The sequence below is a fragment of the Panthera pardus genome, unplaced genomic scaffold, assembly GCF_024362965.1.
Source record: "Panthera pardus isolate Hobbes unplaced genomic scaffold, ASM2436296v1 HiC_scaffold_25, whole genome shotgun sequence".
Taxonomy (NCBI): Eukaryota; Metazoa; Chordata; class Mammalia; order Carnivora; family Felidae; genus Panthera; species Panthera pardus.
In genome coordinates, this window is record NW_026526821.1 from 11,910,104 (window position 1) to 11,922,704 (window position 12,601).

The 12,601-nt window shown below is 47.5% G+C and overlaps 1 long non-coding RNA gene across 1 annotated transcript; it reads right to left on the minus strand.

Moving 5' to 3' along the window:
- Positions 1 to 987: 987 nt before the first annotated feature.
- On the minus strand, positions 988 to 5,130 carry LOC109272296 (uncharacterized). Its single transcript, XR_002082395.2, has 2 exons — positions 3,980 to 5,130; positions 988 to 1,171 (listed from the first exon to the last, which is right to left on the minus strand). It is a non-coding gene; the product is annotated as an uncharacterized LOC109272296 (long non-coding RNA).
- Positions 5,131 to 12,601: the final 7,471 nt, after the last annotated feature.

Below are 12,601 nucleotides of genomic sequence, written 5' to 3' on the forward strand. Positions count from 1 at the left end.
AAGTTACAAGAGCACATACCCTTTGATTTATGTCTTCTATTTTCAGGACTTTATCCCATAGACCTGAACCATCCAATATTATGGTTATTTAAATGTAAATAAATTAGGGGCTCCTGGGTGACTCAGTGGGTTAAGCGTCCAACTTTGGCTCAGGTCACGATCTCACGGTTCATGGGTTTGAGCCCTGCGTCGGGCTCTGTGCTGACAGCTCAGAGCCTGGATGGAGCCTGCTTCAGATCCTGTGTCTCCCTCTCTCTCCATCCCTCCCCTGCTTGTGTTCTGTTTCTCTCTCTCTCAAAAACAAATAAACATCAAAATTTTTTTTTTAATTTAAATAAATTAAAAACAAAACTAAAGATTCATTTCCTCTGTCTCACAAGTCATATTTCTAGAGCTCAATAGCCACCTATAGCTAGTGGCTATGTATTGGATACAGCAGATATGGAACATCTCCATCACCACAGAAAGTTCTGTGGGCAGTGCTGCTATAGACCCACCCCCACATGTGGCACACAAGCAATTTTGAGCTTTACATACTTTAAAGCTATTTAAGGCCTAACTCTTAGAACCCCACCAAATTTTTGGACACCTTGTAAATTCCGGATACGAATCCTTTACCAGATATATGTATTGCAAATATTTTTTCTCAGTCTGTGGCTTGCCTATTTATATTCTTAACTGCGTCTTTTTTACATATATGTCACATTGTAAAACTTATTATGAAGAATTTTAAACATATATAAAAGTAAATTGGAATGATAAATTTACATGTACCTATTGCCCAGCTTTATTAATTATCAACTTATGACAAGTTTTATTTGTTCTATACCCTCCTCAGTTCCTCCCTTCACCCACCACCTGCATTATTTTGAAGCAAATTTAATTGTCTTTTGATGAGCAGAAAATTCTAATTTCAATAAGGTCTTTTCCCCCCGCTTTTGTTGTTAAGGCTTTGTGTCCTAAAAAAAATCCTTATCTGCCCAAAGATAGTCTCCAACATGTTCATTTAGAAGTTTTGTGGGTTTAGCCTTTATATTTAGATCTATGATCTGTCTCAAATTAATTTTTGTATGTGGTGTGACGGGTGGATCCAACATTAGCTTTTCTCGATGGCTATCCAGTTGTTCCAACACCATTTATGGAAAAGTCCACTCTGTGACCCCAATTTTCCCTAAAGAAAAAATTTAAGTAAAATTCACAAATTTTTACCCAAAAGATATATAAACATATGTCCGTTAAAAGATTTGTACGAGAGGGGCGCCTGGGTGGCTCAGTTGGTTAAGCGTCCGACTTCGGCTCAGGTCATGATCTCACAGTTCATGAGTTCGAGCCCCACATCAGGCTCTGTGCTGACAGCTCAGAGCCTGGAGCCTGCTTCACATTCTGTGACTCCCTCTCTGTCTGCCCCTTCCCTGCTCGTGCTGTGTCTCTCTCTGTCTCATAAATAAGTAAACATTAAGAAAAATTAAAAAAAAAGATTTGTACGAGAATGCTCATAGTAGCTTGTAAGAGAATGTTCAAATAGATCTAACCTGGAAATACCCCAAAAGTAAATCAACATGTGAATGGGTAAAGTTGTGGCATCTTCATACAATAGAATACCAGTCAGTAATAAAATGGAACAAACTATTAACATGTCATACTTATAATGTGGATGAGTCCCCCAAACAGTATGCTGAGAGTAGCCAGACCCCAATGATTATACTTACATGACATTCCAGATTAAACTAATCATGGTGAGAGAAATAAGAACAGTGATTGTCTCTGCGTGTGGACTTAACTGGAAAGGACGTGAAGGAACTTTCTGGGGTTTTGGAAATGTTTTATATTTTATTTTATTTATTTATTTATTTATTTTCAATTATTATTGTTTTGGTTTTTTTTTTATGTTTATTTTTGCAAGAGACAGAGTGCAAGCAGGGGAGGGGCACAGAGAGAGAGGGAGACACAGAATCCAAAGCAGGCTCCAGACTCCGAGTGGTCAGCACAGAGCCTGCCGTGGGGCTGGAGTTCACGAACTGTGAGATCATGACCTGAGCCAAAGTCGGCTGCTTAACTGACGGAGCCACCCAGGCGCCCTGGAAATGTTCTATATTTTAAAAGAAATGGTGAGTGCATTTGTCAAAACTCAGTGAATTATAACTTGTTAAGATCTGTGCAATTATAACTCAAAATAAAAATTAAAAGACAAAAAACTTAACGCATGTAAAGAATTTACCACAAAGGCTAGCAAATATTAACATTTAATGAGAATTATCTCCTAGTATCAAAAATTTTAAGTTATATACTTCTAAGGAAGAAAAAAAGAAACATGTCTTTTCAGATGATATTTGCACTTGCCTATTTGCACTCCAGCATAATTACATTTAAAGTAACATAGCTGGGTGCCTGGGTGGCTCAGTCGGTTGGGTTGCTGACTCTTGATTTCATCTTAGGTCATGATCTCATAGTTGGGTTGGTGAGATCAAGCCCTGCATCCGGCTCTGTGCCGACAGTGTGGAGCCTGCTTGGGATTCTCTCTCTCCCTCTTTCTGCCCCTCCACTGCTTGCACATGAGCATGTGTGCTTTCTCTTTCTCTCTCTCTCAAAATAAATAAACATTTTGAAAAAATTAAATACATCTGGGTTCACATTTTTGTGATACGGCCAACTGAGAGTATGTTCTTCAGTTTATTTTGATACTTGCTTTTCTCAACCTTTTTTTTTTTTAAATTTTAACTTGGAGGAAAGGTACAAGAATAATACAATGGTATACACCCTTCCTTCACCCACATTCCTGGATGTTCCTATTTTGCTGTGTTTGTTTTATATTACTATATATATTATATTTATTTATATATATTTGTATATATTTATGTTTGCTGCAAGGAAGCAGCAAAGTCCAATCTAGGCATTCTGGTTCCAGAGTCCAGGCTTGTAGAGGGGCTAAGAGAGACTGAGTGGCTTGTCCAACTCATGGGGCTACTAAATGCAGCACCAGGGACTTGAACCCGGGTCCACTGGCCGCAGAGTCATTTCTATTCCATTGCGCCATATTTCTAGGGGCCTTATGTGCTGATTTCTTATCTACCAAGCACCAAACACCTGGTCTGGAGAGCAAGGGCTGTAACCACCATCCTTCCTGCTCACAGGCTTTCAGTGGTTCCCCGGTGCTCACAGGGGCAAACCCAGACACTTGGCCTGACATTTGAGGTTCTCAGAGACTGGGCTGCCCTTCTATCAACGCATTCTCGGCTTGCCTCGTGCATTCATCTCTCTAACTAGATGAACTAACTTGTTGCTTCTCATCCACCCTTAGTGCAGGGGTCAGACCTGGCACCCAGGGCCACATGTAGCCCAGGGGCATGTTCCTCCGACAAACACAGCATTTCATGTTTTTATGTTTAGTATTAGCACGGGATCATGGTTTCTTCCCCTCCCTCCGAAGTATTATAATTCATCAGTATCATTACGTATTTTGATGTTCAGATTGTCCCAGATTTGGACAATAGGAACCTAGTCTTATTAATATTCTCTTTCTGGTAAGGAGACTATACATTCCTTGAGGCAGGGGCTGTGTCCATCTTGTTCGTGGTCATGCCCCTGAAATCTTAATATCAAACCCGGCATTCAGTGAAAATTTCCGTCAGAAGCAAATACTGTTGGGACGCCTGGCTGGCGTCCCAGTCAGTAGACCCTGGGACTCTTGAGCTCAGAGTCATGAGTTCGAGCCCCACTTTGGATGTGGAGCCTTGCTTAAAAAACAAACACACGAATACTGTTGAACCTTCTATTTTGTGTGGGGTAGTATATGTATGGGGGATAGTGTTGATATAATTGTGAGAAAAACAGGTATAGTTATGACCTCATGGAGCTTACTTTTTTGGGGGGGGGAGATATTAATAAAAATCATGTAATATGTATTTGTAGAATGATTTAAAAAACAAATGATCGATATTTGCATTATTGTCTCCTGTTGACTTTATACATATACACATACCTTTAGAACGTATATAATATTGGTTGATGTTTTGTATTCCATTTCCGGGGGATGTCTTTCTTTTTTCATTCCACAAAATGTACTGCAGAGTAAGGTAGGTTTACATTATCTTTTTTAAGCGATACATAGTATTCATTAGGATGGATACTTCATTTCCCTATTGATGGACACTTAGAATGTTTTTGGTTTTTGCTTTTGCAATACAAACAAGGATGCAACAGGTCTGTGTACTTATGCTTGCTTCTCTGGTAGATTCCAATAAATCAAATTGCTGTGTCATAGGGTTGCTTTCCTTTTTCCTTTTTTGTTCTAAACACATCTGTATCATTGAAATTCATGCATTATTTTTTTGTGATAAAAAAAGTAAAAAATAGAAAGAAGTAGGTAGATTTTTCGTGTTGTTGGCTCTGAGGAAGTAGAGGTGCCTAATCATTGGTCACATGTCTATTATATAATCTGCTAATCATTATGTAATGAAATCTGAAAAGGATGCTTCTATCATTGCACATCACCAAGCAGAGAAATCTCAGGCCTTCAACCCTGTCTAAAAGATGAGAAACATGACTCCCTTGGGGAGACCTTGGGTCCTTTCTGATATAAAATGTCACTGCATCTCAATGACCAGGGTTTCCTACTAGTAAAGTCTCCTTAAAAATCTGTTTCCCTTTTGGCTGCCCCAGAACCACAGAGCTGTAAGGGACTTCTTAGCCACCATTGTGCAGTCTTGTAACAGTTTCCAAAGGAAAGTTTTGAGTTGTTGCAAAGGCAGAGTTCTGTGGGACAGTTTTTCTCGCCATCACTTTGCAGATAATTCAGAGAGGAGCCTAAACCTGAGCTGATAAAGGTTGAAGTACACAAAGACCTTGAGTGGTGCTCAGATAGCAACAGATGTAGTCATCACTGCTGTTTGAAGAGCGGGTTGCTGGTTCTCCAAATGTTTCCCTGTGTATTTTGTCATTGGCTCCTCTGAGACAAGACCCAGTGGCTTTAGCTGGCGACACTAAGACTGAGAGAGAGAATCCTGCCATCAAGGAACATCTGTTAGGCACATCCAGATCAGACGCGTGCAGAGCTCAGGGGAAACACAGATGAGTAAGGAGCTCCAGGTTTTGTGGGGGTGTCAGGTTTAAAGTCAGTCTATCTATCTATCTATCTATCTATCTACTTATCTATCTTGGGAAGGAAAGAGGTGAGGGGGAAAAACATTTACACTGAGGGAACAGCATATAGAGGCACGGAGGCCAGAAGGGTAGAAGAGCATGATGGAGGAAGAGAACAGGGCATGGAGTGGGCTCCGAGACTTCAATGAATGTCTGGGGTTAAGTTTGAGAGAGAGAATCATGGTCCAATCGCAACTATGTCTGACAAAGTCTTGGATACGTGTTAGACAATCACTAAGGATTCAGTGGAGTAGTGAACCACAAAAACTGAGTCCTCGGTGAGCTCACGGTCAATATGTTTGGTGGGAGTATAGACAAGTCCAAGCCACACCATGATTGAAGCCAGTGTAGACCATGCTGGCAGTAAGGTGTCTGGTGAAAAGTCGCAAAGCAAGGAGGCAATATGAAAGGCAAGTGAAAAAGCTGAGGCTCGTACAGGCGAGGTAACTTGCCCAAGGTCACGCCCCTAGTAAGTGGCAAAGGCAAAGCTGGGAGCCCCGTTCTTAAAGACAGTCCTCTCAAGGCCTGATTCCATCTCGCGTGATCCTGGCACCTCACTTGCTCTCTTTAAGCCTCGGTATTTGTGTCTGTAAAATGGGGCGAGGACTCCAACTGTCGGCTCCTGCTCAGGCTCAGTCGGGAGAGCTGCTCGCAGATCATCTGGACAAGGGGCGAGTCCGGGAGGCGGAGGCCGGGGATCACTCAGTCAGCAGCTCCTAGCCTCCACCGCCCGGCTCCACACCGGTTCCCATGACAACCCGGCCAGCCACCATCCTGGGGCTGGCGTGCGTCACGTCCGGCTCGTTTGTTTCCGGGGCTAGTCCGAGCCGAGGCGGCGGCCCTGCCAGCCCCAGAGCCGGATTCCGCCACTCCTCCGCTCGTTCTTCTACCTCCCGCTTCTCCCTCCGTCGCCCGCGGCCATCGGCCTCGCTCCGGTACGACGCGCAGCCGCGGCCCAGCCTCCCTTTGGGCCCGCCTCCGAGAGGCGTCACTTCCTGGCCTAGTGTTTCCGGGTCGCCGCTGGTCTCGGGGTACTGGCTTCGGTCCCTTGCAGCCGGCCGGAGCGGCGAGAGCCCAGCGGGGCCCGGCTCCGGCGGCGGCCGCGGCTCCTTCTGGAAACCCTCGGCCGGGGCGTCCTTGGCGGCAGTGCCGGGTGAGTGCGGGGCGGCCGCGAGCGGAAACGGCCTCCGGCGCTTCCCAGGGCAGAGGGGGCGCCCGATTCGGCGGGGCTCGGCCAACCCGAGAGCGGGGTCCCCTCGCGGCCGGCGGGGGCGGCGGGCGGGCCCGCCTTTTCTGCGTCCCGAAGGCCCAGCTTGTCCTCAGGATCCCCACTCCCCCGGAGACTGCCTCGCAGATTCCTGGGACCGGCCATGGGTGGCTCAGGGCAGCTCAGGAGGAACACCCCCTCTTCGGCGACTAACCAAGTAGGAGGCCACCCGACCCCACCGCGAGGCACTTACCGCGCAGTGGTCCCCAGCCCAGTGTCTGGCAGCCGATCTGGGTTTGTACTTATTGTGTGACCTTGGACAAGTCATTTCATTTTCTGAGCCTCATTTGCCTAATTACTTAAATGGGAGTGAACCTGCCTGCGAGAGCCGTAGTGGGGATGAAACGAGATAATGCTTGTGAAGCACGGTCTCTGGCATACAGCTGGCGTCCAATAAGTGATAGCGGCAGTGAATTCATTCACAAACCCAGATGGGGCCTGAGTTTGGGACTGGGGTGTTTTTTACAACTGATACGGCCCTCAGAGACTGTAGGAATTGCCAGCTTGGGAATAGCAGCCGCCAGCTCCTGTCCCCAGCAGGGAGTGGAAACTGCTTCCTTCAGAGCCTCTCTGAGAGGCAGCTGCCAGTAGGGAAGCCCGTTTTCAGCAGGTTATAGCTGGTGTTATTTTCAGAGGTTTGCAAGACCTCTCTCTGAATCTCTCTGGAATCTGATTGGGGTATGGGGGCCCTCTGGTGTTTCACAGACAGTGCAAGGTGCCTTGGATGTGTCTCAGGAACCTCGGGTTTGGAATGAGTGCAAAAGAGTGGGGTACGGAGGTGGAAGAGGTTGAATGGCTTGCTCTCCTTTTGCTGCTGTTTGGAGGCCGAGGGAACTCTGAGCTGGCTGAAGCTAGACCAGAGATCTGTAAACCTGTGGACTGGGGCAATGATGCGTCCTAAATAGCCTATGTCTGTGCAGGGAGGGGGCTCCTTCAGATGCTGCTTGGGGGATGTTTCTGCTTGAATGGGCCAGCTAAGGTAAAGCCAAGCTAATGCTTTGCTACCCCAAATCATTTCAGTTCCTTTCGGTGGGGTTTGAAACAGATACAGCTTTCCTTTGACATTATTAAAAAAAAAAGAAAATAACCATTAAAAAAATTATCATCGTCATGAAAAAACCACCACCTCCCTGAGTGTATATGTAACATCTTCTCTCTTCATTGAGTTGCTTTTCCAAGGGAGTCCAGATTGTGGGTGCAGGGAGTGCTGACCAGGCCTCTTGGCTCTGGGCACCCGCCTGACGCTGTTAGGGATGTTCACAGTGCCATTTCCCGCTCCCCCCCCCCCCCCCACCAGACTGGCACGTCATGGCGCTCCAATCCTTGGGTTGCTTGGAGAAATTAACGGCTTCTGTCATTGCGCTGTCTAGTCTCCTGTAACCACGCTGTTTTTGCAGAGAGCGTGTTTTTTTGTTGTTCTTGCAGAGTGCTGGGAATAAATTGCTGGCTCTATGCTCAGAAAAGACACCAGCTATGACCAGCTACAATGCAGCCTGTATTCTCAGAAAATGTATTCAGGAGGGATGATGTCAGCTGCTTTACCACTGGCCGGTCTCTGGCCAGCCTCTTCCCTTGGCCCTTGAGCTTACATCTTAAAGAGATTTGCAGCTCTTCCAGCCCCCTTCGGCGTGGGAAGATGGGAATTTTGCTACTATAGCAATTTTTAGAACTCAAGTCTGCTTGCCCTGCCATGGGATGTTCTAACTTAGCCTAGCCCTTTCAAATAGAGCTGTCCGGCAGGTGCAGCCCAGAAGCAGCATAGAGCTTGAGTCAGGGTTTGGGCATCGGACCTTGGTGCGGACCTCAGATTCTACTTCTTCCTTCCCTGTGATTCAGGACAAGTGATTTGGCCTCGCTGAGCCTCAGTTTCCTCTTTAACCTTGGGGCTGTCCTGTGGCTTTCACTGATTTTCATTGAGCACTCAGCAGAGGGCCCTCATGTACTGATCCCTTAGTGAATGGTAGATTGTAGCAATAAATGAGTGGGGGAAACGGGGAAAAAACCCAGGCCTCAGGGCCTGCCAACCCAAGTTCAAATTCCAGCTCGGACCCTTGGGAGCTCTGTTGGGCTGGTTGTTTCGTGGCTGACCTTTGGCTTCCTCCTAGAGCTGGTATGAGGATTAAATGGGATGATGCAGAAGACCCAGGACCTCGGTGACGATTCGTTCCCGTCTCCCTTTCTTTAATTACCTCTTAGCGTTCATTTTCTTTCACCTTTTTCCTCACCTACCTAGGTTGACTCAAGATTCATCATAGATGGGTTTCCCATCCTTGACTTGAGGATTTGGAACACCAACACCGATTGGGCTTTTTGGATCCCTTTTCCTTGTTTATTGTGTGCCAGCAACAAACACGGGTGTGGACTGTGATGTGAGCTTGAGAGTGGCTGACTTTGTTAAAAAAAAAAAAAAAAAAAAAAAAAAAATCAGCCTCTATATAGGCTCAGCGCTGACTTCGTCAGAGAAAAATCACAGCCGCGTTTAGGAGGCTTCATGTCCCTTTGTTTACATTTTTCTCAGACGTACCAAAAAATAGTCCCTGGGACCAAAGGCAGGATGGAAGTTTCTCTTGTAGATACAAAATAGGAAATACATACCGGTTTTTACTGGTAAGGACAGTGATGTCTTCTCTCGGCTTGCGATACATACATTGATAGTGACCTCTTGTAAGTAGGATCGAGGGCAGGGCTGTGGCTTCCCAACTGCAGCTCCCTCCCCCCCGATTATCCCCCCACTGCACCCATCCGAGGGCCTGGCATGAGACAGGTGCTGCATAAATACTTGTTGAGCCCAGGAGTCCTGGAGGTATGGGAGGAACACGGGTGCCTCAAAAGGTCAGGCTTGGAATCTTGGGTCCAGTAGCTCTGGCTGCTTAACAGCATGTCCTGTCATGGAGCTGACCTCCCTGGAATCTTGGGAGAGCTCAATGAGAAGCTGAAGGCATGGCATCACGAACGCCTCATTCATTTCTCCTGTTTTATCAAACACCTACTGTGTGCGAAGCTGTGTTCCAGGCACTGTGGTGAATGAAACAGATGTGGTCCTTGCCTTTGTGAAGCATGCTGGGTTACGGTGGGGGTACCAAGAGGGGAAGTTAGTAAATGAATAACGACGCTTTCAGCTGGTGATTACCCCAGGATAATGGGGTAATGAGGGACTAGGAAAGTGGGAGTCCCTGAGCTGGGGTTGTCAGCAAGGCCTCTGAGGGGTGACATTGGAGCTGAGGCCCGAAAAACGAATGTGAGCCAGCTACGGGAAGAATCGGGAAGAACATGCAGAAGGAACGACGCGGGCAAAGGTCCTGAGGCAGAAGTGAGCTTTGCGTGTTTGAGGAACAACAGAAAGGTTTGTGTGGGTGGAACTTGGAAGGGGAGGACAGCTATGAGAGATGAGCAGGGGTAGACCGTGAGAAGCCTTTGGCCTTGGTCAGGAGGTAGAATTTTACCCTAATGGATTTTCATGTGCCTCCTGTGCTCCTTGGGTGTATGTGTTGAAGCACGGGGCTCCCTTGGGAGGGCAGTGGTTGGGAGAAAGTGGCCTCTCTGTCCCCACTTCTCCTGCACCTCTCACCCCTCACTTCCTGGTTAAGATCCTTGGAGTCTCCCCAAAACTGTGAAGAAGCCAGGTGAGTGGCTCATTGAGAGTGGATGATTTTATTGACGTCATGATCGTTGCCAGGTTTGTGGGCCCTTAGCACTTCCTGAGCTGAACTCAGATCTGAAGGACTGCTGGGCCTGTCCCTTCTCACTGTAGCTTCCTTCTCAGTCCCATGTGGTCTCCACAGCCAGCAGGAGCCCCCTCCACTTAGCTAGCAGGTGTTTCTGAAGCACGTACCCTGCCCGCCTCTGGTTCTGTGCTTAGTTACCTTACTGAGTAATTCAGTCAGGGTCCTTGCACCCGTGGAGCTTGTGGTCAGGATGGGTGACTGTGAAAATGCACATCCCCCACCTGGCTGGAGATATTTGCCCACGCTCACCTTACCTTCTTGAAAATGCTTGGCATTTTAGGGGTGCCTGGGTGGCTCAGTCGCTTAGGTGTCCGACTTTGGCTCAGGTCATGATCTCACTGTTCACGAGTTCGAGCCCTGTGTCAGGCCCTGTGTTGACAGCTCAGAACCTGGAGCCTGCTTCAGATTCTGTGTCTCCTTCTCTCTGCCCCTCCCCTGCTTTTGCTCTGTCTCTCTCTCAAGAAAAAAAATAAAAGAAAACGCCTGGCATTTTGGCAGGGGTATAGCACCTTCAGATACCAGGAATAGCTGTTCATGTTTTTCAAGGGCGTATTTCGAGCCAGCCCTCTCTGAAGACCTTTATATCCTGATCATCATCCTTACACCGACTCTGAACTCTAGGTACTATGATCAACCCCCACTGTCAGATGAGAAAACAAGCCCAGAGAGGCTGAGCAGTTTATCTGACTGGCCCAGAGAAGCAGACCGAGGATTCACACTTAGGCAGTCAGGCTTCTGGATCTGTTCATAGATCAGATCTGTGCTGTGCTGCCTCCTGTGGCCCCGGCAGTACCCTCGATGAATGCAGGTTTGCTCCCAGCATTGTGGCACCGACCATGCTGGTTACTCTGTGTGTGTTCTAACCAGTGGCCCCGCAGACAGCAAGTGTTCAGATTCGGGCGCCTGAGTGGCCCAGCAGTTGAGTCAGTTAACTTGATTTTGGCTCAGGTCATGAGCTTACGGTTCATGAATTCAAGCCTCGAGTCAGAGCATGCTTGGGATTCTCTAACCGCCCCCCCCCCCCCCCCCCGCCTCGTGCCCATGTGCACTCATTTTTTCTCTCTTAAAATAAATAAATTAAAAAAAAAAAGTACTAATTTGGTGTGCCCCAATTCAGAATGTTCTGTCCTGTCCATTGGAACTGTAAACCTCTCCTAAGTATAGGGGAATAAGCTATAGGTATTGGAGAACTGTAAACCTTTCCTAAGGTATCAGGCTGTCGGAGATCCTCCAGGGGGCATCAGCCAGTGTGATCTTCCTTTAAAGTTGCAGATGTGATCACGGCCCTCCCTGCCTTGCTTTGAGCTCTTCTGGGGCTTCACATGCCTCTTGGAATAAAATACACAGTTCTTCACACGCTCTGCTCTCTGAGCCTCAAGGCACAGGATCCTGCCCTGCTGGTGCCTGCGGCTTCATCTCTGGTCACTCCCCTCCCCCTGGCCGCTTCAGCCATCCTGGCCTTCTTTGTGTTCGCCAAGCTCCTTCCTGCCTCAGGAAAGCAGGGAGTGGTGGGTAAGGGCGTCGACCTTGGAGCCCAGCTGCCAGGGCTCTCATCTCAGCCCTGCCTCTTCGTGGTTCTGTAACTTTGGGCACGTTCTTTACATTTCTCTGCCTTGGCTTTTGCACCTGTAAAACGGGGATCAGAGTAGTAGTGCCCGTGTCTCCTAGGGTGGTTTAAGAAGACGAAGGGCATTAGTGTGCATGAGTGAGTGCCTGGCAGCATTAGCTCAGGGCCTTCCTCCCTAGGGACGCCTCTGATGTTACATTCCCCTCCCACTCTTGGCCTGGCAAACTCCTCATCCTTCAAGTCTAACCTTCATTGCCTGGGGTGGGGGTAGGGAGATACCTATTTATTTATTTAAATTCAAGTTAGTTAACATACAGTGTAGGAGTAGAACCCAGTTAGTGATTCCTCACTTACACATGACACCCAGTGCTCGTCCCAACAAGTGCCCTCCTTAATGCCCATCCCCCATTTAGCCCATCCCCCCACCCACCTCCTCTCCAGCAACCCTCAGTTTGTTCTCTGTATTGAAGAGTCTTTTATGGTTTGCCTCCCTGTTTTTATTTTTCCTTCCCTTCCCCTGTGTTCATCTGTTTTGGTTCTTAAATTCCACATATGAGTGAAATCATAGGATATTTGTCTTTCTCTGACTTATTTCACTTAGCATAATACGCCCTGGTTCCAGGGGGTGGGGGGGATTTTTTAAACTTTCTCCTCCTCCCTCCAAAACCAGGTTGGGTGCTCCTAATCACATTCTTCATTTATGAGTTCAGCAAAGTCAAGGACCTACCTGTCTTGTTTCTACCACAGCTTTGCAACATAGTACGTGTTCAGTTAAATGTGCTGCATGGATGCGCAGAGAGGGGCCCGGGGCTGGTGGTGCCCAGTTGTAGCTCAGGCCAGTTCTGACTTGCGTTTTGCCTCGGCAGCCACAAGCTGGTACGTGGACCCGTTCGAGGAATGATG